The sequence below is a fragment of the Globicephala melas genome, chromosome 5 (genome assembly GCF_963455315.2).
Source record: "Globicephala melas chromosome 5, mGloMel1.2, whole genome shotgun sequence".
In the NCBI taxonomy this organism is placed as follows: Eukaryota; Metazoa; Chordata; class Mammalia; order Artiodactyla; family Delphinidae; genus Globicephala; species Globicephala melas.
In genome coordinates this window covers 7,191,659-7,213,102 of record NC_083318.1, presented here as the reverse complement: position 1 = coordinate 7,213,102, position 21,444 = coordinate 7,191,659, and positions in this window count along the sequence as shown.

Here is a 21,444-nt window from a genome sequence, read left to right as displayed (position 1 = left end):
GGAGGCAGATCAAGGAAGTTATTCTAGCAAAGAATGGATGGTTTCAGACTAGGTCACCTTCCTTTGGGGGACGGTGGGGGTCTATCAAGCAGATTTCCTTGCTAGTCTTGACCAGGAAATTCCAGACTGACTGGGCAAGATTACTTTCTTGAGAGAGGCTAAATGTAATTAGTTTAAGTATTAAGGCTTGGTTTCATGACATGGGCCTTAGGACAAGTGACTCTATTTGGGGCCTGTTGTCGCTTTTAAAAAATCTCCTATGTAGTACTCTACTTTCTTGGCCACATAGGAGATGACATGAGAAATATAGCAAAGGAAACAGAAAGATTATTGGCAAATATGTATCTGCTGTTTATGTAGAAAGAAATTTGTTTTCTTTCATCAATAAAATGTGCCCACAACCCCCAGGAGAGTAATGCTTACTCAAAAATAATGTGATATCAAAGCGGAAGATCCTTGAAGAGATTTTTGAAAACTTAGAGGTGCCTAATATAACTTTTGCTAATGATTCCAAAGACATAATTTACATTTTAACCATAGAGAGTGGCATGGGCATATATACACTAACAAATGTAAAATAGATAGCCAGTGGGAAGCAGCCGCATAGCACAGGGAGATCAGCTCGATGCTTTGTGTCCACCTAGAGGGGTTGGACACAGCAATAGATTTTTTTTCTTCTTCATTTTTTAAAATTATGTTTTGTTTCCTTTGTATTTTTGGTCTTTAATTTTAGACATATGTAAATTCCTTTATTGTATTAAATTAAAATGTTTTTTAGTCTGATGATAATGAAAATTTTAGGGAAGGTCTGCTTCTTGTGAGAGGCTGGTGGAAATTATATTGTGACGACTGTATATAGTTATTTTTACTTTCTGTAAAGAGTCATTCCATGATGAAAACCTACAAATATAGAGATTTACATTCTTTTTTTAATGTTGGTGTTTTGGTTTAAAAAAAAATCCAGGGTGAACATATTTACAGAAGTTTTATGCAAATTATGAGCCTATTTAATCTTAGAATAACTGAAACAAACAAAATGTATTGCTTCTTGGCAGGGAGACATTTAAAGCACTTTAAGCAAAGTTATACATTTAAAAGAGCCAAATTACTAAAAAATGCTCCACTGTGGGCATTTTTGTCCTTCCTTCTTAGCAGAAACTAGATGCTGTTTCTGATGTCAATGTGCTCATTTAAGAAATTGTATTTCCCTGATTCTACTGCAGTTAGGAGTGGTCATCTGAACAAGTTTGGGCCGAGCAGATATAAACAGAATTTACCCATAAAGCTCTATAAACAAAGAAACTTGGATCTTCTTTACCTTATGTCTTCTTACCTAAAATTCGGATTGGATACCATAAGTGAAACAACCAACCAGTTACCATGAAGTGTTGAGCATGAGGTCAAAGCCATATGCTTCAATGGCTAAGTGGAAAGATAGGGACAGTCTGCATTCTCAATGATAATTTGGTGCTGTTATTCCAGACCCAGTCTGAATATCTCTAGCCTTCTTATAATGTGTAAATAATAAAATTAGTTATTGGTTTAAAACTATCATTTCTATTTACTCACAGCCAAATTTAGTCTTATGAAATAGAACCAGTTGCCATAGCAACAACAAAATAAGAAATTCTTTGCTTCTAATACTAGAAAGACTGGGTAGATGAAAACAGGAAAAAAAAAGTGAAGGAGAAAAAAGGCTCAGACTGAAGGAAAATGGGACAGATGTTACCTGATGTGATACAAGGAAATTGAGATGATGGAAGAAAATAAAAAATCTTCACTTTGATATAGAAGTATAATATTTTTTTCTTTTTAACAACAGTGTGAGCCACTTTACATGAGCTTTCCAAATGCCTACAAAAAAAAAAAAATACAAAGGGAGGAAGAAAACTAATGCATAATCAAAAATAAAAATATAAAGAAGAACTACAATTCTGCAGCCTGTGGAAGGAAAACCACATTCACCAAAAGATAGACAGAATGAAAAAAGCAGAGGACTTTGTACCAGATGAAGGAACAAGATAAAACCCCACAAAAACAAGTAAATGAAGTGGAGATAGGCAACCTTCCAGAAAAAGAATTCAGAATTATGATAGTGAAGATGATCCAGGACCTTGGAAAAAGAATGGAGGCAAAGATTGAAAAGATGCAAGAAATGCTTAACAAAGACCTAGAAGAATTAAAGAACAAACAAACAGAGATGAACAATACAAAAACTGAAATGTAAACTACACTACAAGGAATCAATAGCAGAATAACTGAAGCAGAAGAACGGATAAGTAACCTGGAAGACAAAATGGTGAATTCACTGCCACAGAACAGAATAAAGAAAAAATAATGAAAGGAAATGAAAACAGCCTAAGAGACCTCTGGGACAACATTAAATGCAACAACATTCGCATTATAGGGGTCCCAGAAGGAGAAGAGAGACAGAAAGGACCAGAGAAAATATTTGAAGAGATTATAGTTGAAAACTTCCCTAACATGGGAAAGGAAATAGTCACCCAAGTCCAGGAAGTGCAGAGAGTCCCATACAGGATAAACCCAAGGAGAAATATGTCAAGACACATAGTAATCAAATTGACAAAAATTAAAGACAAAGAAAAATTATTGAAAGCAACAAGGGAAAAACGACAAATAACATACAAGGGAACTCCCATGAGGTTAACAGCTGATTTCTCAGCAGAAACTCTACAAGCCAGAAGGGAGTGGCAGGACATATTTAAAGTGATGAAAGGGAAGAATATACAACCAAGATTACTTGAACTGGCAAGGATATCATTCAGATTTGACAGAGAAATCAAAAGCTTTACAGACAAACAAAAGCTAAGAGAATTCAGCACTAACAAACCAGCTCTACAACAAATGCTAAAGGAACTTCTGAAAGTGGGAAACACAAGAGAAAAAAAGGACCTACAGAAACAAACCGATAACAATTAAGAAAATGGTAATAGGAACATATATATCAATAATTACCTTAAACGTGAATTGATTAAAGGCTCCAACCAAAAGACACAGGCTCGCTGAATGGATCCAAAAACAAGACCCATATATATGCTGTCTACAAGAGACCAACTTCAGACCTAGGGACACATACAGACTGAAAGCAAGGGGATGGAAAAAGATACTCCATGAAAATGGAAACCAAAAGAAAGCTGGAGTAGCAATACTCATATCAGATAAAATAGACTTTAAAATAAAGAATGTTACAAGAGACAAGGAAGGACACTACATAATGATCAAGGGATCAATCCTAGAAGAAGATATAATAATTATAAATATATATGCACCCAACACAGGAGCACCTCAATACATAAGGCAACTCCTAACAGCTATAAAAGAGGAAACCAACAGTAACACAATAATAGTGGGGGACTTTAACACCTCACTTACACCAATGGACAGATCATCCAAACAGAAAATTAATAAGGAAATACAAGCTTTAAATGACACAATGGACCAGAGAGATTAAATTGATATTTATAGGACATTCCACCCCAAAACAGCAGGTTGCACTTTCTTCTCAAGTGCACATGGAACATTCTCCAGGATAGATCACATCTTGGGTCACAAATCAGGCCTCAGTGAATTTAAGGAAATTGAAATCATATCAAGCATCTTTCCTGACCACAACACTAGGAGATTAGAAATGAATTACAGGGAAAATAAAGTAAAGAGCAAAAACATATGGAGGGAAAACAATACGTTACTAAATAACCAACAGATCACTGAAGAAATCAAAAGGAAATCAAAAAATACATACAGAAAAATTACAATGAAAACACAATGATCCAAAACCTATGGGATGCAGCAAAAGCAGTTCTAAGAGGGAAGTTTAGAGCTATACAAGCCTACGTCAAGGAACAAGAAAAAACTCAAGTAAACAACCTAACCTTACACTTGAAGGAACTAGAGAAAGAAGAACAAACAAAAGCCAAAGTTAGGAAAAGGAAAGAAATCATAAAGATCAGAGCAGAAATAAATGAAATAGAAACAAAGAAAACAACAGCAAAGATCAATAAAACTAAAATCTGGTTCTTTGAAAAGATAAACAAAATTGATAAACCACTAGCCAGACTCATCAAGAAAAAGAGGGAGAGGACTCAACTCAATAAAATTAGAAATGAAAAAGGAGAAGTTACAAGACACCACAGAAATACAAAGCATCCTAAGAGAGTACTACAAGCAACTCTATGCCAATAAAATGGACAACCTGGAAGAAATGGACAAATTCTCTGAAAGGTATAATGTTCCAAGACTGGACCAGGAAGAAATAGAAAATATGAACAGACCAATCATAAGTAATGAAATTGAAACTGTGATTAAAAATCTTCCAACAAACAACTCCAGGACCAGATGGCTTCACAGGTGAATTCTATCAAACATTTAGAGAAGAGCTAACACCCATCCTTCTCAAACTCTTCCAAAAAATTGCAGAGGAAGGAACACTCCCAAACTCATTCTATGAGGCCACCATCACCCTGATACCAAAACCAGACAAAGATACTACAAAAAAAAAAATTACAGACCAATATCACTGATGAATAAAGATGCAAAAATCCTCAACATAATACTAGCAAACAGAATCCAACAACACATTAAAAGGATCATACACTATGATCAAGTGGGATTTATCCACAGATGCAAGGATTCTTCAATATATGCAAATCAATCAATGTGATACACCATATTGACAAATTAAAGAACAAAAACCATACGATCATCTCAATAGAGGCAAAAAAGCTTTTGACAAAATTCAACACCGAATTATGATAAAAATTCTCCAGAAAGTGGGTATAGAGGCAACCTACCTCAAAACAATAAAGACCATATACAAAAAACCCACAGCAAACATCATTCTCAATGGTGAAAAACTGAAAGCATTTCCTCTAAGATCAGGAACAAGACAAGGATGTCCACTCTCACGATTATTCAACATAGTTTTGGAAGTCCTAGCCACAATAATCAGAGAAGAAAAAGAAATAAAAGGAATGCAAACTGGAAACGAAGAAGTAAAACTGTCACTGTTTGCAGATGACATGATACTATACATAGAGAATCCTAAAGATGCCACCAGAAAACTAATAGAGCTAATCAGTGAATTTGGTAAAGTTGCAGGATACAAAATTAATGCACAGAAATCTCTTGCATTCCTATACACTAATGATGAAAAATCTGAAAGAGAAATTAAGGAAACACTCTCATTTACCATTACAACAAAAAGAATAAAATACCTAGGAATAAACCGACCTAGGGAGACAAAAGACCTGTATGCAGAAAACTATAAGACACTGATGAAATAAATTAAAGATGATACACACAGATGGAGAGATATACCATGTTCCTGGATTGGAAGAATCAATACTGTGAAAAAGACTATACCACCCAAAGCAATCTACACATTCAATGCAATCCCTATCAAATTACCAATGGCATTTTTTACAGAATTAGAACAAAATATCTTAAAATTTATTTGGATACACAAAAGACCCTGAATAGCCAAAGAAGTTTTGAGGGAAAAAAACGGAGCTGGAGTAATCAGACTCCCTGACTTCAGGCTCCACTACAAAGCTACAGTAATCAAGACAGTATGGTACTGGCACTAAAAAAGAAATATAAATCAATGGAAGAGGATCGAAAGCCCAGAGATAAACCCACGCACCTATGGTCAACTAATCTATGACAAAGGAGGCAAGGATATACAATGGAGAAAAGACAGCCTCTTCAGTAAGTGGTGCTGGGAAAACTGGACAGTTACATGTAAAAGAATGAAATCAGAACACTCCCTAACACCATACACAAAAGTAAACTCAAAATGGATTAGAAACCTAAATGTAAAACTGGACACTATAAAACTCTTAGAGAAAAACATAGGAAGAACACCGTTTGACATAAATCACAGCAAGATCTTTTTTGATCCACCTCCTAGAGTAATGGAAATAAAAACAAAAATAAACAAATGGGACCTAATGAAAGTTAAAGCCTTTTGCAGAGCAAAGGAAACTACAAACAAGATGAAAAGACAACCCTCAGAATGGGAGAAAATATTTGCAAACCAATCAATGGACAAAGGATTAATCTCCAAAATATGTAAACAGTTCATGCAGTTCAATATTAAAAAAAAACAGCCCAATCCAAAAATGGGCAGAAGACCTAAATAGACATTTTTCCAAAGAAGAGATACAGATGGCCGAGAAGCACATGAAAAGCTGCTCAACATCACTAATTAGTAGAGAAATGCAAATCAAAACCACAATGAGGTATCACCTCACATCAGTTACAATGGACATCATCAGAAAATCTACAAACAACAAATGCTGGAGAGGGTGTGGAGAAAAGGGAACCCTCTTGCACTGTTGGTGGCATGTACATTGATACAGCTACTATTGAGAACAGTATCAAAAAACTAAAAATAGAATTACCATATGACCCATTAATCCCACTACTGGGCATATACCCTGAGAAAACCATAATTCAAAAAGACACATGCACCCCAATGTTCATTGCAGCACTGTTTACAATAGCCAGGTCACAGAAGCAACCTAAGTGCCCATTGACAGACAAATGGATAAACAAGATGTGGTACATATATACAATGGAATATTACTCAGCCATAAAAAGGAACGAAATTGAGTCATTTGTAGAGACATGGATGGATCTAGAGACTGTCATACAGAGTGAAGTAAGTCAGAAAGAGAAAAACAAATATCGTATATTAATGTGCATATGTGGAACCGAGAAAAATGGTACAGATGAACCAGTTTGCAAGGCAGAAATAGAGACAAAGATGTAGGGAACAAACGTATGGACACCAAGTGTGGAAAGTGGTGGTGGGGTGGGTAGTGTGATGAATAGGGAGATTGGGATTGACATATATACACTAATATGTATAAAATAGATAACTAATAACAATGTGCTGTATAAAAAAATAAAATATAATTCAAAAAATATATATATAAATGAAAATTAAAATTAAATTTTGTATGTATTACACAAAAAAGGCAAAAATAAAGTTTCATATTTATCTTTTTTTTTTTTTTTTTTTTTTGCGGTACGCAGGCCTCTCACTGCTGTGGCCTCTACCGTTGTGGAGCACAGGCTCCGGATGCGCAGGCTCAGCGGCCATGGCTCACAGGCCCAGCCACTCCACGGCATGTGGGATCTTCCCGGACCGGGGCACGAACCCGCGTCCCCTGCATCGGCAGGTGGACTCTCAACCACTGCGCCACCAGGGAAGCCCATATTTATCTTTTTTAATTGAAGTATAGTTGACTTACAATAATATATTAGCAGCAAGTATACAACAGTGATTTGATATTTTTATAGATTATACTCCATATAAAGTTATTTTAAAATATTGGCTATATTCCCTGTGTTGTACATTATATCCTTGTAACATCTTTATTTTATACTCAGTCGTTTTTACCTCTTAATCCCTTTCCCCTATCTTGTTCCTCTCTCCATCCCTTTCCTCTCTAGTGGTCACTAGTTTGTTCTATGTATCTCTAAGTCTGTTTTGCTATATTTGTTCTTCGGGGGTTTTTTGGTTTTTTTTTTTTAAGATGTTGGGGGTAGGAGTTTATTAATTCATTTATTTTTGCTGTGTTGGGTCTTCATTTCTGTGTGAGGGCTTTCTCTAGTTGTGGCAAGTGTTTGACCCTCTTCATCATGGTGCGCGGGCCTCTCACTATCGCGGCCTCTCTTATTGAGGAACACAGGCTCCAGACGCGCAGGCTTAGTAGTTGTGGCTCATGGGCCTAGTTGCTCCGCAGCATGTGGGATCCTCCCAGACCAGGGCTCGAACCCGTGTCCCCCGCATTAGTAGGCAGATTCTCAACCACTCTGCCACCAGGGAAGCCCTGTTCTTTGGTTTTATTTTTTAGATTTCACATATAAGTGAACACATGCAGAATTTGTCTTTCTCTATCCAGATTATTTCACTAAGCATAATGGACTTCTAGGTCCATTTCAATGGCAAAATTTCGTTCTTTTTATGACTAATATTCCATTGTATTATGTATACCAATTCTTCTGAACGAATTTACCTGTTGATGGACAGTTAGGTTGCTTCCATATCTTGGCTATTATAAATAATGTTGCTATGAACAATAGGGTGCATATGTTTTTTGAATTAATGTTTTCATTTATTTTGGATATATACCCAGGAGTGGAATTGCAGGATCATAGGAACCTCCATACTCTTTTCCATAACCTCTGTACCAATTTACATTCCCACCAACAGTGTATAAGGTTCCCTTTTCTCCACATCCTCACCAACATTTGTTATTTGTGTTTCTTTCGATGGTAGCCATTCTGATAGGTGTGAGGTGATATCTCATTGTGGTTTTGCTTTGCATTTCCCTGAGGATTAGTAATGTTGAGCATCTTTTCATGTGTGTGTTTTTTTTAATTTTTTCATTGACCCATTGGTCTTTTAGTAGTAAGTTGTTTAGTCTACACGTATTTGTGTCTTTTCCAGTTTTCTCCCAGTAATTGATTTCTAGTTTCATACTGTTGTGGTCTGAAAAGATGTTTTATGTAATTTCAATCTTCTTAATTTACTGAGACTTGTTTTATGGCCTAGCATGTGATTTCTTCTGGAGAAAGTTCCATGTGCACTTGAAAAGAACATATATTCTGCTGTTTTGGGAAGGAATATCCTGTGGCTATCTATTAAGTTCATCTGGTCTAATGTGACATTTAAGGCCACTGTTTCCTTACTGATTTTCTGTCTGGATGATCTATTCATTGAAGGAAATGGGGTGTTAAAGTCCTATACTATTATTGTATTACCGTCAATTTCTCACTTTATATCTGTTAGTACTTGCTTTGTATATTTAGGTGCTCTTACATTAGCTGCATGTTTTCAGTTTGTGTCTTTAGCTTTGAAGTAAGTCTCTTGTAGTCAGCATATATATGGGCCTTTGTATTTTAAATTTTTTTATCCAACAACAGAAAAAGACCCATATGTATGCTGACTACAAAAGACTTACTTTTGATTGGAGCAGTTAGTCCACTGACATTGTATGTAATTGTTACTTGTCTTCTGGCTGTTTTTGTAGTTCTTCTCTGTTGTTTTCTTCTTTTAGTCTCTTCCCTTGTGGTTTGATGATTTTTTTAGTGTTGTGTTTGGGTTCCTTTCCTTTTTTAAAAAAAACATATTGTAGGTTTTTGATTTGTGTTTACCATGAAGTTCATATATACTGACAAATAACTTATCAACTTGTTTTAAACTGATAGTCATTTAAGTTCAAACTCATCCTAAAAGATCTACACTTTTCACTCCCCCCATGTTCTGTTTTTATATCATATTTTACATCTTTATATCTATCCTTTTACTCTTTATTGTAATTACAGTTGATTTTACATTTTTTTGTCTTTAACCTTTGTACTAGCTTATTTAAGTGGCTGATTCACTGCCTTCACTAAATATTTGCCTTTATAAGAGTGATTTTTCTCCCTCCATATATTTTCTTGTTTCTTGAAATAGCTTTTCTTTTTCACTTAAAGACGGCCCTTTAACATTTTTTGTAAGGTCAGTTCAGTGGTAAAGAACATCTAGTTCTTGCTTGTCTGGGAAATTCTCTCCTTCAATTCTGAATGATAACCTTGCTGGGTAGAGTATACTAGGTTGTAGGTTTTTTTTTTTTCTTTTAGCACGTTAAATACATTGTGCCACTCCCTTCTGGCCTGCAAAGTTTCTGCTGAAAAATCAGCTGATAGCCTTATGCAGTTTCCTTGTATGTGACTCATTGTTTTTCTCTTGCTGCCTTTCAAATTCTCTCTTTAAATTTTGCCATTTTAATTATATATCTTGGTGCGGCTATTTTGGGTTTATCTTGTTTGGAAATCTCTGTGCTTCCTGGACTTGGATATGTTTCTTTCTTCAGGTTAGGGAAGTTTTCAGCCACAACTTCATCTAATACATTTTTTGTCCCTTTCTCTCTCTCGTCTCCTTCTGTGACCCCTATGATGTGAATGTTAGTACACTTGATGTTGTACCAGAGGTCTCTTAAACTATCTTCATTTTAAAAAATTTGTTTTTCTTTTTGCTGTTCTGATTGGGTGATTTCCACTATTCTATCTTCCATGTCACTTATACATTTTTCTGTATCAATCTGCTGTTAATTCCTTCCAGTGTATTTTTCATTGCAGTTATTGTGTTCTTCAGCTCCAGTTGGTTCTTTTTTATATTTTCTAGTTCTTTTTTAAAGTTCTCACTTTGTTCCTCTATTCTTTTCCTGAGTTCTGTAAGCATTTTTATTACTGTTTCTTTGAACTTTTTATCAGGTAAATTATTTATCTTCATTTCATCAGTTGTTTCTTTTTTTTTCTGGGGTTTTATCTTGCTCTTTCATTTGAAACATATTCCTCTGTCTTCACATTTTCTTTTACTTTCTCTGTCTCTGTGAAAGTAGGCAAAACGGTTACCTATCCCACTCTTGAAGGCATGTCATTGTGTGGGAGCATGCCTATGCAGTCTGTATGTGCCTGATGGCTTTTGTGGGAGAGCTGGATCCGATGTGAGCCCTGGCCAGCTGCCCCTTGGTGGAAGGTAGTGCTGGTGTCATAGGGATGAGACCCAGAGCCAGTGCAAGCTGGGGCTTCTCCCAGACTCTGGAAATCTCCACCTTGGTTTGGGCATAGCCAGGGTTCAAGGAGCTGGAGCAGCACTTCTGAGCTGGCTTTACTTTTCCCCAGTGCAGCACATGTGTAATGGCAATGTTGGTCTTTGCCTTGGTCAGAGGTGATGTTGTGGCCTGGGGGGTTGGATTCGCATTACTGAGCTGGCTCCACTTTTTCCCTGTTGCAACTATGTACATGCAACCGTGGCAGTCGTCTCCACATTGGTCAGAGGTAGGGTTGGTGTCCTGAGGGTTTGGAGCTGCACTTCTGAGCTGGCTCTGCTTTTCCCCAGTGCATGTACATGATGGCGATGGTGATCTCAGATTTGGTTGGAGGCAGGGCCAAGGCCCAAGGGCTTTGAACTGAACTTTTGAATTGGTCCCACTTTTCCCAGTGTGAGAGTGCACATGATTGCAATGGCAGTCCTTAGCAAAAAGCAATCCTGGAACAGAATGGGCTGGAACAGGAGCTTGGTAAGGGCTGGGAACTGTGCTAGGGCAGTCCTGGCAGGCTGACCAAAGCAGCAGGCAGTTTTCAATCTGCTGCCTCTATTCTAGAATTGGGATCAAGCAAGTCTGTGTGCATGCTCTTCAAGAGCAGAGTCTCAGTTTCTTACAGCCTTCTGGGAGCCTCCACTGGTTTTCAAACCATCAAAGGGGACTGATCTTCCTGGTGCTGGACCCCAGGACTGGGGTGCCTGATATAACGCTTGAACCCCTTGCTCCTTAGGGAGATCCCCAAGCCAGTGATATCCCACTCTTCTTCTGGGTCACCTGCTAAGGGTGCAGGTCTGGACTAGATCACTTTTCCTCCCCTCCTCCCAGACTCTGCGTGGTTCTTTTCTTTTTAAATTTTTTTACAGCTTTGGTTGTAGAAGAGCCATGCTGTCAGTTGTCAGGTCATTCTCAGCAAGAATTGCTTTATATGTAGCTGTAGTTTTGATGTGTTCATGGGAGGAGGTGAGCTCAGGGTCTTCCTATTCCACCATGTTGATCCCGCTTCTGTTACTCTAAAGTTTCTTTTTTTAAAGAGAACAATAATCAGCTGCTCTATTTATGTGTCTCAAAATTTCTAAAAGAATTGCAGCTGAAAAGTTTTGTCATTCAAATTGAAATAATTTTGTTGACTAGTTCTATGGTCAGGATCTGCCTAAATAAAGATAATGAGATCATATTACTTGTAAATTAATGACGTTCAACACAATAAACATGAGCCTTCTAGCCCAAAGCAAATGAGAAAGGTAAATGATTTTATGAACAAATAAAGCTTAATGAGCATTGTGTCTCACTGAATGGTGTCTTTCTCATTTCAAATTTTGATATGGAATTACATGTGAAGAAAAAACAATTATTTAATCAAGTTGCATTCTCAAATGTGGGTACTACTAAAGTCTGAATTACTAAGTATGAACAATGCTGTGAGTGATTTGGAAATGCTAATGAGTCTGATCTGTTTTGCCATGTTTACAAAATTGAAAGTAAGCTAAATTAATCTTACTTTTTAGTCAACTATAAACTCACATATCAAAAAAACAATGTTATCCATTAATTCAAAACATCACTGTAATACAGGATTTTCCGAGTGTTATTTATCTATCTCCTACAAAGCTAGGATAATTCAAGAATGAACAAAGACATCTTTTGGTTGATTCCATCTTGGTTTTACACTTGGTGTAAAAAGATCCCAAAGATTCCATAAGGATCCAAAATATACAAAAGTTTCAAAGTTGCTCACATGTTGGGCAATTATAGTGCTCAACCTCAATAAGCAGAATTGTGCCTAGAAATGCTTTTTCTACTTTTTGTACCTCATACTCATTTCATTTAATCAGTTGAAGGGAGCATATTAAGTTTAAGAAATATACTTAGAATAAAAATAGCTCAAGAAAGTTAATTCATCATGATAGTACTAGAGGTATACTATAAGTGCTTAAAAGAAGATATTTTAATATCATTTATAGCTGGAATTCAGTTAATGAAAATGGAAAACTATGTTCTCACATTGTAGTTACAGAACAATGTTTTCCAAAAGAAAAAATAATTTGAAAGCTGTAATTCTAAAGTTTCAAATATGTGTTAGCATGTATCCCTGAAAAGTTGCCATATATAGTAGGTTGTAAATGACAAGAGAGTTGATGTGATGAATAGTGCTACAGATGCAGAAATAATTGTTTTGAATTGTTTTGAATGTTGAGAAGTCAAAAGACAAAGAGGATAATATATTAAAATAATTTTTTAAAAATCTAATGAAGAATGACAAATACTTTTGGAAAGCAGTTAGTGGAGAGTATCTATGTCACTTGACTATTTGAAATTCTGTTCAATATCTGAGATTAAGCACTAAGATACAAGAGCTGGATTTGACTGTGACATCTAAAATCTTGAATTCCACTTCATGTAAGAAACCTGATCATGATTCATTGAAGAATGTGCATCATTTATGGAGCAGATTACTTGATATTCAGATATTATTGTTCTCATATCTCAGCATCTGGAGGAAAACCAACTGGATATCATCTTTATATGAAAAATCCAAATACTAGTTTACAATTACAAATATAATTGTATGCAAAATATCTGTAAGTTTCTTAAGAATTGTTTGGCAAAGGGGAAAAAAAGATTCAAATTAATAAAGTAAAGCAGTGCTATTTAGAATATGTTAATTAACAATGCATGTGACCTGTACAAGCAAATGATCTGTTGAATGTTGTAAAAGATACTTTCCCAAGCTACATTAATATGGCTTAATGCCTTTTGCAGAGAATCACATTTTAGATAATATGAATATGTCTTGAAGTAAAAGACATTAAGATATAGCCTCTATTTTAATGGGGATAAGAAACATATGTTGAAACAAACTCATATTGGGACTAAATGATCTAAAAATAATTTATATTAATTTGCTCAGTCTATACTTATAGTATCCATACTTTTACTTTGAGAATTGGCACACTGAGATAGACACCAGTGAACCCATGCCAGCCCCATTTTCCATGAGAAACCAAGTTAAACTCACACACAATATTATCTACTATCCTAACAATTATGTTGCCCAAAGGTAAGAGCTGGACATTAACTTCTAAAATTATAGGTTGGAGACTTTCCTCAATATTTTATTCCACAGCTTTCCAGCAAAGAAATTTGAGACCAAGTAGAAAGCACAGTCAGTTAATGTAGGATACTGTTAAAATCTGTCAGTGGAATATGGCTCTCAATGAACACCAGTTGGAATCAGTGAACAATCTAAGTGGACAAGTATTACAAGAATAAAGGAACCAGCCATTAGGTAGCATTTTGGCTGTTTTAGGCTATTTTAACAGAAATTCAGAGTTTCAGACCTTGTTTAAAGGACAAGACTCTCCCTTGACAAAGTGAGGAAACAGTTACAGGAGTCACAGAAAAAAAAATCAGAAGGTTAATGAAAGAATGAAACCATCCATGATAGTCTATTTGGCCCAGAAATGATGGAAACGGAGATCAACATCAGTTGATTAATGCAGGATAGATTTTGGGTTTTAAGGGGTCATACAGAAACAAACAGTGGTTGCTGCCCTTCTGGAAACATGACTAAGTGTTATTCATATCCTAGTTCTTTTATTAGTGGAGTAGGGAAATTAGAAATTAGAAAACATGCTTCAAGTGGATTAATCTACACACCATTCAAAAGTTATTGTTATGACTATAGAAGAGAAAACCTTAAATGGTACAGGATAGGTAACATTCTTGAGAGAACAGTTCTAATGTGAATCAAGTTTTGCTTTATTTCCAAGACGGTGACCTTAACTACTGTACTGCACTGCCTTGCTAAAATGAGGCTTTCAAGATGGGAAGTTTGAGAATAGATGCTCATCCCCTGGAAGAGATAGGACCAACCAAATGGACAGGGGAAAAGGGAGCAATCAATCTCCCTTGTCTTGGGGCAGAGACAGGCTCTGCTCACTTCTCTCCCCACATGTTTTAGTGCTCTCTGCTTGTTTTATTAAGATAAACTAAAATAAAGATAAGAAAGAGAAAAGAAGATGATAAAAAATATAAAACTACAATGAAAAATAGATAACATAAAAAGGAAATAATTAAAACAAAGCCTAAAGGTGATAAGAAGAAACTAGGTAAATAAGTAGTATAAGAACAAAGTAAACATGAGATAAAAGTCTTAACAAAAGAGTGAGAAAAGATGAATCAACTAAGAACAATTAATTGTGAGATTATAAAAACAAAAGGACTAAAAGATTAAAAGGAAAAGATAAATATGCAAAAAAAATTTTAATGAATTCAAATAATAAGAGGAGAATAAACTAGGGCATAAAATGCTAACTGGAATAAAAGAAAGAAAATAGTACTACAAGTTCTAAAGTGCAATACATTTGTGTGGTTAGAGCTAAAATTACTGAACATGCTAAGCGGACACCATTCAAAACTGTGCTCTTGACACTGAGGGGCCTGGCAGTGTCCTCTTGGCTTGAAATCCTCTGTGAGATCTGCAAAGAGATCCTAACCATTCGTTTCTTCTCTGACCTTACTCTCCAGCCCAATATGTGTGCAGAGATGCTGACCATCCCTCAAACTGCTTCTGCAGAACTTCCTGCTGGGTACCCACAGGCACACAAACCCTTGTTTCCCTTGGGATCTTCTTTTTCGGCCGAGAGCTAGTCTTTTGCCACGAGAAGTTAGCAGAATGTCATTGAAAAGTTTATCAGAGAAACTGAAATGCTGCTCCCCATAGCTACAAAACGTTCAAAATGGGCTGGTCTTTTGGTAAGTTCTATTAATAATTCTAGTTGTTGCATCAATCATTTTCAGAAAACATGGCCTGTGAATTCATGCCCTTCCACATGTTGTATCTTACACAGAAGAAAAATAAATATAGTATGGTAGGATAATATGGTGATGTGTTAACTGAAGCATTCTTTTCTCCAACCCCACCATCTGTCTATCACTTTTCATTTTTGTCAGGAAGAATGAGCCAATGGAAGCTGTTGGAGAGGGACCTGAGGACATAGGTGAGAAATAGTTAACTTTTGGGTAGAAAAAGCCGTGGATCTAGATTTAAGTCTGATATATTTAAGAAATAAACCAAATAGTGAAAACTCTTACTATAACTGCTGCTCTCTCTTTTCCTAAATGCATTAAGACCCACAGAACTACGAATAACAAAGACTTGGGAAATCAAAGAAAAAGGACCATTTCGTATTACAGGGGACACTTCACCCTTCTCCCACTTCCTGGACATAGGTTCTGGGGAGAAAGTTTATGCCACTTTTATTTTTAAGGAACTACAGTAGTCAGAGCCCATGCCTCAGACACTAGGTGAAGTTCAGGAAACAAGCAAGATGAATAAAGAAGACTCCTGCTGTCATTAGGTGGTAGTTGTAGAGTAGAACAGTGGTCTTTATGTGTAGACACAAGAGGACTGGAGACATTTTCCTACCTCTCAGGAATTGTGACCTGGTATGGCATCAGAATGGCCCAAAGAGCAGGTCAGCAAGGGTCCTCATGTCAAATTCCACGTATTTTGTTTGAACAATACCTGTAGGATGTGAATAAAAACAGAGTTACATTTCAGAAAGGCACACCAGGGACCAGATTAAGAAACAAGTCAATGCCACAGATTGACTGCTGAGCCGTTCACTGCGTCACCTAACGTCACTGGGCACAGGAGCAGATAGGCTGACTTTAGTGTGGAGTGAAGACAAGCCTCTGGCATGGGAAACATCTCCTCCTTCCCCCAAGTACCATGCTTTAAATTAAGTTCTACAAGATATTCCAGAGTTCTGTGGAACATCAAAGATAATTAGATTGTAATAGTACTGAATACTCCAGCTAAAGATACTCCTGGTGTTTTTTGCCTGCCTAGAAACAGAATGGATTTATCACATCCCTGTTTGGACTTGCTATCTTGCAACATGAATTTTGTTCTTCTGTCTTATCTATACGTCTGCTATCTTCTTCTTCATTTCTTTGCCTTTACTTCCCTTGGATATGTATGTAGATTCTGAAGCAGGAAAGGAAGATAAGGAAGATGAGATACGGGAGAAAAATCATTAAAACACCATTTAGGGAAATCTGAATGAAAGATATCAACTATTACCTAACCAGACTAGTCTAAAAGACATGAAGTTGTATTTGTAATAATTCCATCTACAGTCCTACTACATAATTCCCCACTGAAACATCCACAATAGCATTGGATAATGAAAGCACTCTATTTCAAGCACAAAATGTACATTATGTGTCATGTCTTATAAATTCTGCATTCTGCTCCATAATAATATTTATATTCTATAAAATATATAAATATTTAAGTGCATAAAAGAAAAAAATCAAAGAAGATATTTCTACTTGTGATAAATGGCTGCTACGTTTTTATTTTATCTTCTAATTTTCAAAAATCCGATTAAAGAAGAGTGATTTCAGTAATTTATTTCTGGTTCTTGTGACAAATGTGGCATTCCATTAGGAAGTTGAATTGAGAAAGTGGGTCCCAGAAGGAACAAAAAGACACCATTTTATGGCTCACAACCATGTAGCAATGCTACAAGCAACAAAAACTTGGTCTTTGCTTTAAGAAATCACCTCAAGAGACGATATCTGAATTTATACTCTCTTGCTAGGGTTATTGCTTGAGAAACACAAGGGCATGATTCATAAACCAATTGTTGATAGAATGTTCTCATTAATCCTCTAGATTGTGAATAAGAAGAGGTGAGTATAAAAGAAGATCCCCCCCAAGGCTATTGTCATGAAATGGAGGAACCACATAATCAGTGGTCATTCCAACATAATATATAACACAGAAGTGCCTCAAATCATTGAAAATATCCTACTGTGAGGTCATGGGGCTCCAACTTGCTTGCTCTGTGGTTCAAGGTACTACTGAACTCGCTTCACCTCCCAACAACAACTGATAACAAAATAATGGATTAACTACTTAGGCCAAAGAATTTGGGCTTTACTTACAGGATATAGCTGTACCCTGGGTACTGTTAGGCTCAAGAACATGCACATCCTTACCCAAGTGACTAATGGGACTTAATCCACATTACTGATTTCCTTTTTAACACCTGATGTAAGCAACATTGGGATAATCAATCATATACTCAATCCTTGTTTCAATACCATTTTTCACTTCGATGGTCTTTTTTTCTTTCACTTGTAAAATTTCTCTCACTGTAAAATCTGAAATCTTATTCCATGATTAAGAACCTAACCTGTATTCTCAAATATTTCTTCAAATATTCCCTCTTTCTCTCTAAAGTGGGGCATTTCCCACGAGGATATTTGCTCTCCCTTGCAGTTATATTAAAAGAAGTTTTCTTCTTTCAGAACCCAAGTATCTCAGGATCAGGAGAAGTAAATGACTAATGCTGTTGACCATGTTTTCATGTACCTACTAGCCTTTTGTACAGCTACACTGATGCTTAAGTAAATGTCTTATGATCCAAAATGTATCGTGTTATTTTAAGTGCAAAAACCACATATTATTTTCTTTTTTGTATTTCTCAGTAGCTTGTAAAATGCTTTGCTCTAATAAACAAAAAATCCACTATCAAGTTCTTTTAGATTTTCAATATTTCTTAAATCTGTCCACAACCCTCCTTCTCTACTTCCATTAGCTTTGTCAATACTACCTTCATCTTTGGCCTTGTCTACTGTATCAGCCTGCTAATTGTCTCCCTCTGTCAATGTAGCTGTCTTATAAATCATTCTTTAACATACAGCTAGTTGAATCTTGTCAATATTTAGTCTAATAATGGCATACTCTTCAAGAACTTCTCACTGCTTGTGGGATAAAACCTTTCACATGACCTGCAAGGCCTACTGGCCTGAAAAATGTCTTCTCCAGCCTCATAGGGAAGCTGGACCACTTGTCTCTGTATTTCATCACTCTCACTTTCCTTCCCTTCCTCTGGCTCACTACACTCTCTCCTTGTATATGTGTTCCCTCCGTCTCAAATGGTCTCTTTCTACAACCTTTTCTTAACAAATATACTGTACAGCTAACCTTTAGACCTCAAATTAATCACCACTTACTCAAGAATGTCTTCTAAAATCTTGATCAGATTCCTCTTTGTTATGCCCTTGAACAGCATCCTCTATATCCACTTAAAGTACTTCTTCAATTTATCTCACCCTATTAGAACATAAGTCACCTGAGGGCAGGGGTTGCATCACTTTATCTCACTCTCCATTATACTCTAGCATATAGCATAGAAAGTTCAAAATGGAACTATGCAATATACATATTTGAAGAAATTAGTGAAGGAAAGGATAAATCTAAAATGTAGATATACAATAATTATTTTTAAGTGATAATATTATATGGTTTATCCTGAGCAGCTGATTCTTTAATAATATTTAAAGAGGTATTAATCAATGTTCCAAAATATTTACTCAAAAATAAATAACTTAGCTATAGTCATTGGTATATGTTTAGAAGTTAATACTTTTAAAGACTAGCAATCAAGACATTTCTATAAAAAAAAGACATTTCTATAACACTCTATTAATGAAATACGCTTGGTTAACAGAATTTTCTGCTAATGAGATAAAGCAACAGTAATTTGAGCAATACTACTAAACTAATAATAATTGTATGCATTTTCTCATCATTTTTAACAGAGAGATAAGCAATCCAATTATCAATAGCATCAAAAAGTTTGAAGTCTTGGTAATTACCATTTCTCAGACATGCTTTAATTTTTATCCTTCATTTAAATAACATCCATTTTATTTATTTGATTTTAATATCTATAGTATTTAAATAAAAATCAAAACCAGTAAATTATATTATGCATCAAATATGTCCTTGCAGGCTCTACTAGATGTCTAACAAACATACGCATTAAGAAAATATGCTTGCAAAATTGGCACGGTTAGAAAAATGTAGACTGAAATTTACTTAACTTTCTTATCAAAGAGGCAAACTCATGCACTTTGCAATTAAAGAAATATTGGTTTGAGTTTTGAACATATTACTTATTAGTTGAGAGCTCTATAGTGAACAGTTTTAACTCTCCAAGCTCAGTGCGCTCACCCATTAAATACATGTATAGTGCCTAACTCACAGTTACTAGGAAGTTTAAAGGAAATAATCTTATGAAGTTTCTATAATACTATGTGGCGTAAGAGCAAAACATAAAAAATATTTTTTTTCCAAACCACCACTTATTCTCTACTGTAGTTTATAACACTCTATATTTAGTTTGAAGCTTGATCCTGTACTGCTTATATTATCTATTTAGGGGTATAGCTGAGAATGGAGTAGACTGCTTCTAAACTGACAAGAAGCAAAATGCAAAATGTCTATGGAAAATTGTTCCTGCATCAATCATGCATCTGTTCTTAAATTATGTACCAAATTTTACATGAACTTCATAGTTAGAGAAAAGACAACAAACAATCCAATCTGTCAGTAAGATATTTTTTATTTGCCTGGAGTGTCAGAGCAATATAGCACTCAAAACAGGTCAAAAGAGAAGTGCTAAGGAAAGTATTTCTGAAACAATACAGAGCTTTAACAAGGACTGTCTAGTACTTCTAAAATTTATCTGAAAAACCTAACAGAGATAAACACCTAAATTCAAAGATCCCATAACTTGGTGTTGGCAGATATAGTTCTTATACAAGGATCTATGTTCTTTCAAGGAAAAAATAAAGGAAAAATAAAACTATAAGACCAATTATAAAGATCTGAAAATCTTGAACCCCAAACTACTAGATAAATATGCTATGAACATGCAAGTTTTGTGGTTTTGATTTTAAGAAAAAGGCAAAACAGAAATCTGTGTTCATTAGTTATGGCTTTGTTGTCCACAAATTCATTCTTTCTCTTTTTGAGAAACTTCCTCTCTTATATGCTCCCCCAAATGCTACAATCTTGAGTAAAGACTGTAATTGAGCAAAATTAATATCACTTGTTCTGAAGTCAATATCTCTTTGTGATCATCTTCCTCAAGTTGGTTCTCCAAAGTCCACAGGCTGAACTGAAGAACGGTCTCTCTCAAAGATGATTCAAAATTGGGAGTCCTTTTTCCTGTGGTCACCTAGGGGTCTTTCTTAAAATCTGTCCCCTACACTATTATCCCCAAGCATGAATGGATTTCATTCTGACAATCTTATATAATCCAGTTCTCAAAGTCAACCATTATTCTATCATTTGGATACATTTGTTAATTAAAATTTCACATGATCTTAATCATTATTTCTAAAAATATATTTATTTAGCTCATATTGTATACAGGGTATGCTACTAGCTGCTGAGAATACACAAGTTAACCCAAAGATTTGGGTCTTTCCCTTGTCATGACTCATGGAGCATGTATACTGTAAATAAATATTGGTTAAAGTTATATTTGTTTTAAAGTAATCGGATTTTCAAATACATTTTCAAATACATTTTTGAACATTTAGGCCTACATTCCAAAATTAGGTACCATCTCCTTCCACGTTGGACTTAACAAGAAATGGAAGGAGAGGGCAAACTATGTGATTATTAAATCACTCATCCCCCTTGATTTCATAAAAAGCCTGAGAAATTGGACGAAGATTTTGGAGGGGGATTTTTACAGAGGAAGCTATGTTTTGCATCAGACCTCCTCCCCCCAGCCACATACAACAAAGATGGGGTCTAGGACTATATGCCTGTTCCTTATACCAAGCTAAGCACAAGGAATTCGAAAGGAACTTAACAGAATATCATATGTTTCCAACATTTGGAGGACAGAGTGGACCAGCTCAGAAAGTTTAAAGAGGTAGGTATTGGATGACTGCCTGAGTTGACAGTGAAGCTACGGGCAGGTGACTTCTTTGGAATCAGTTT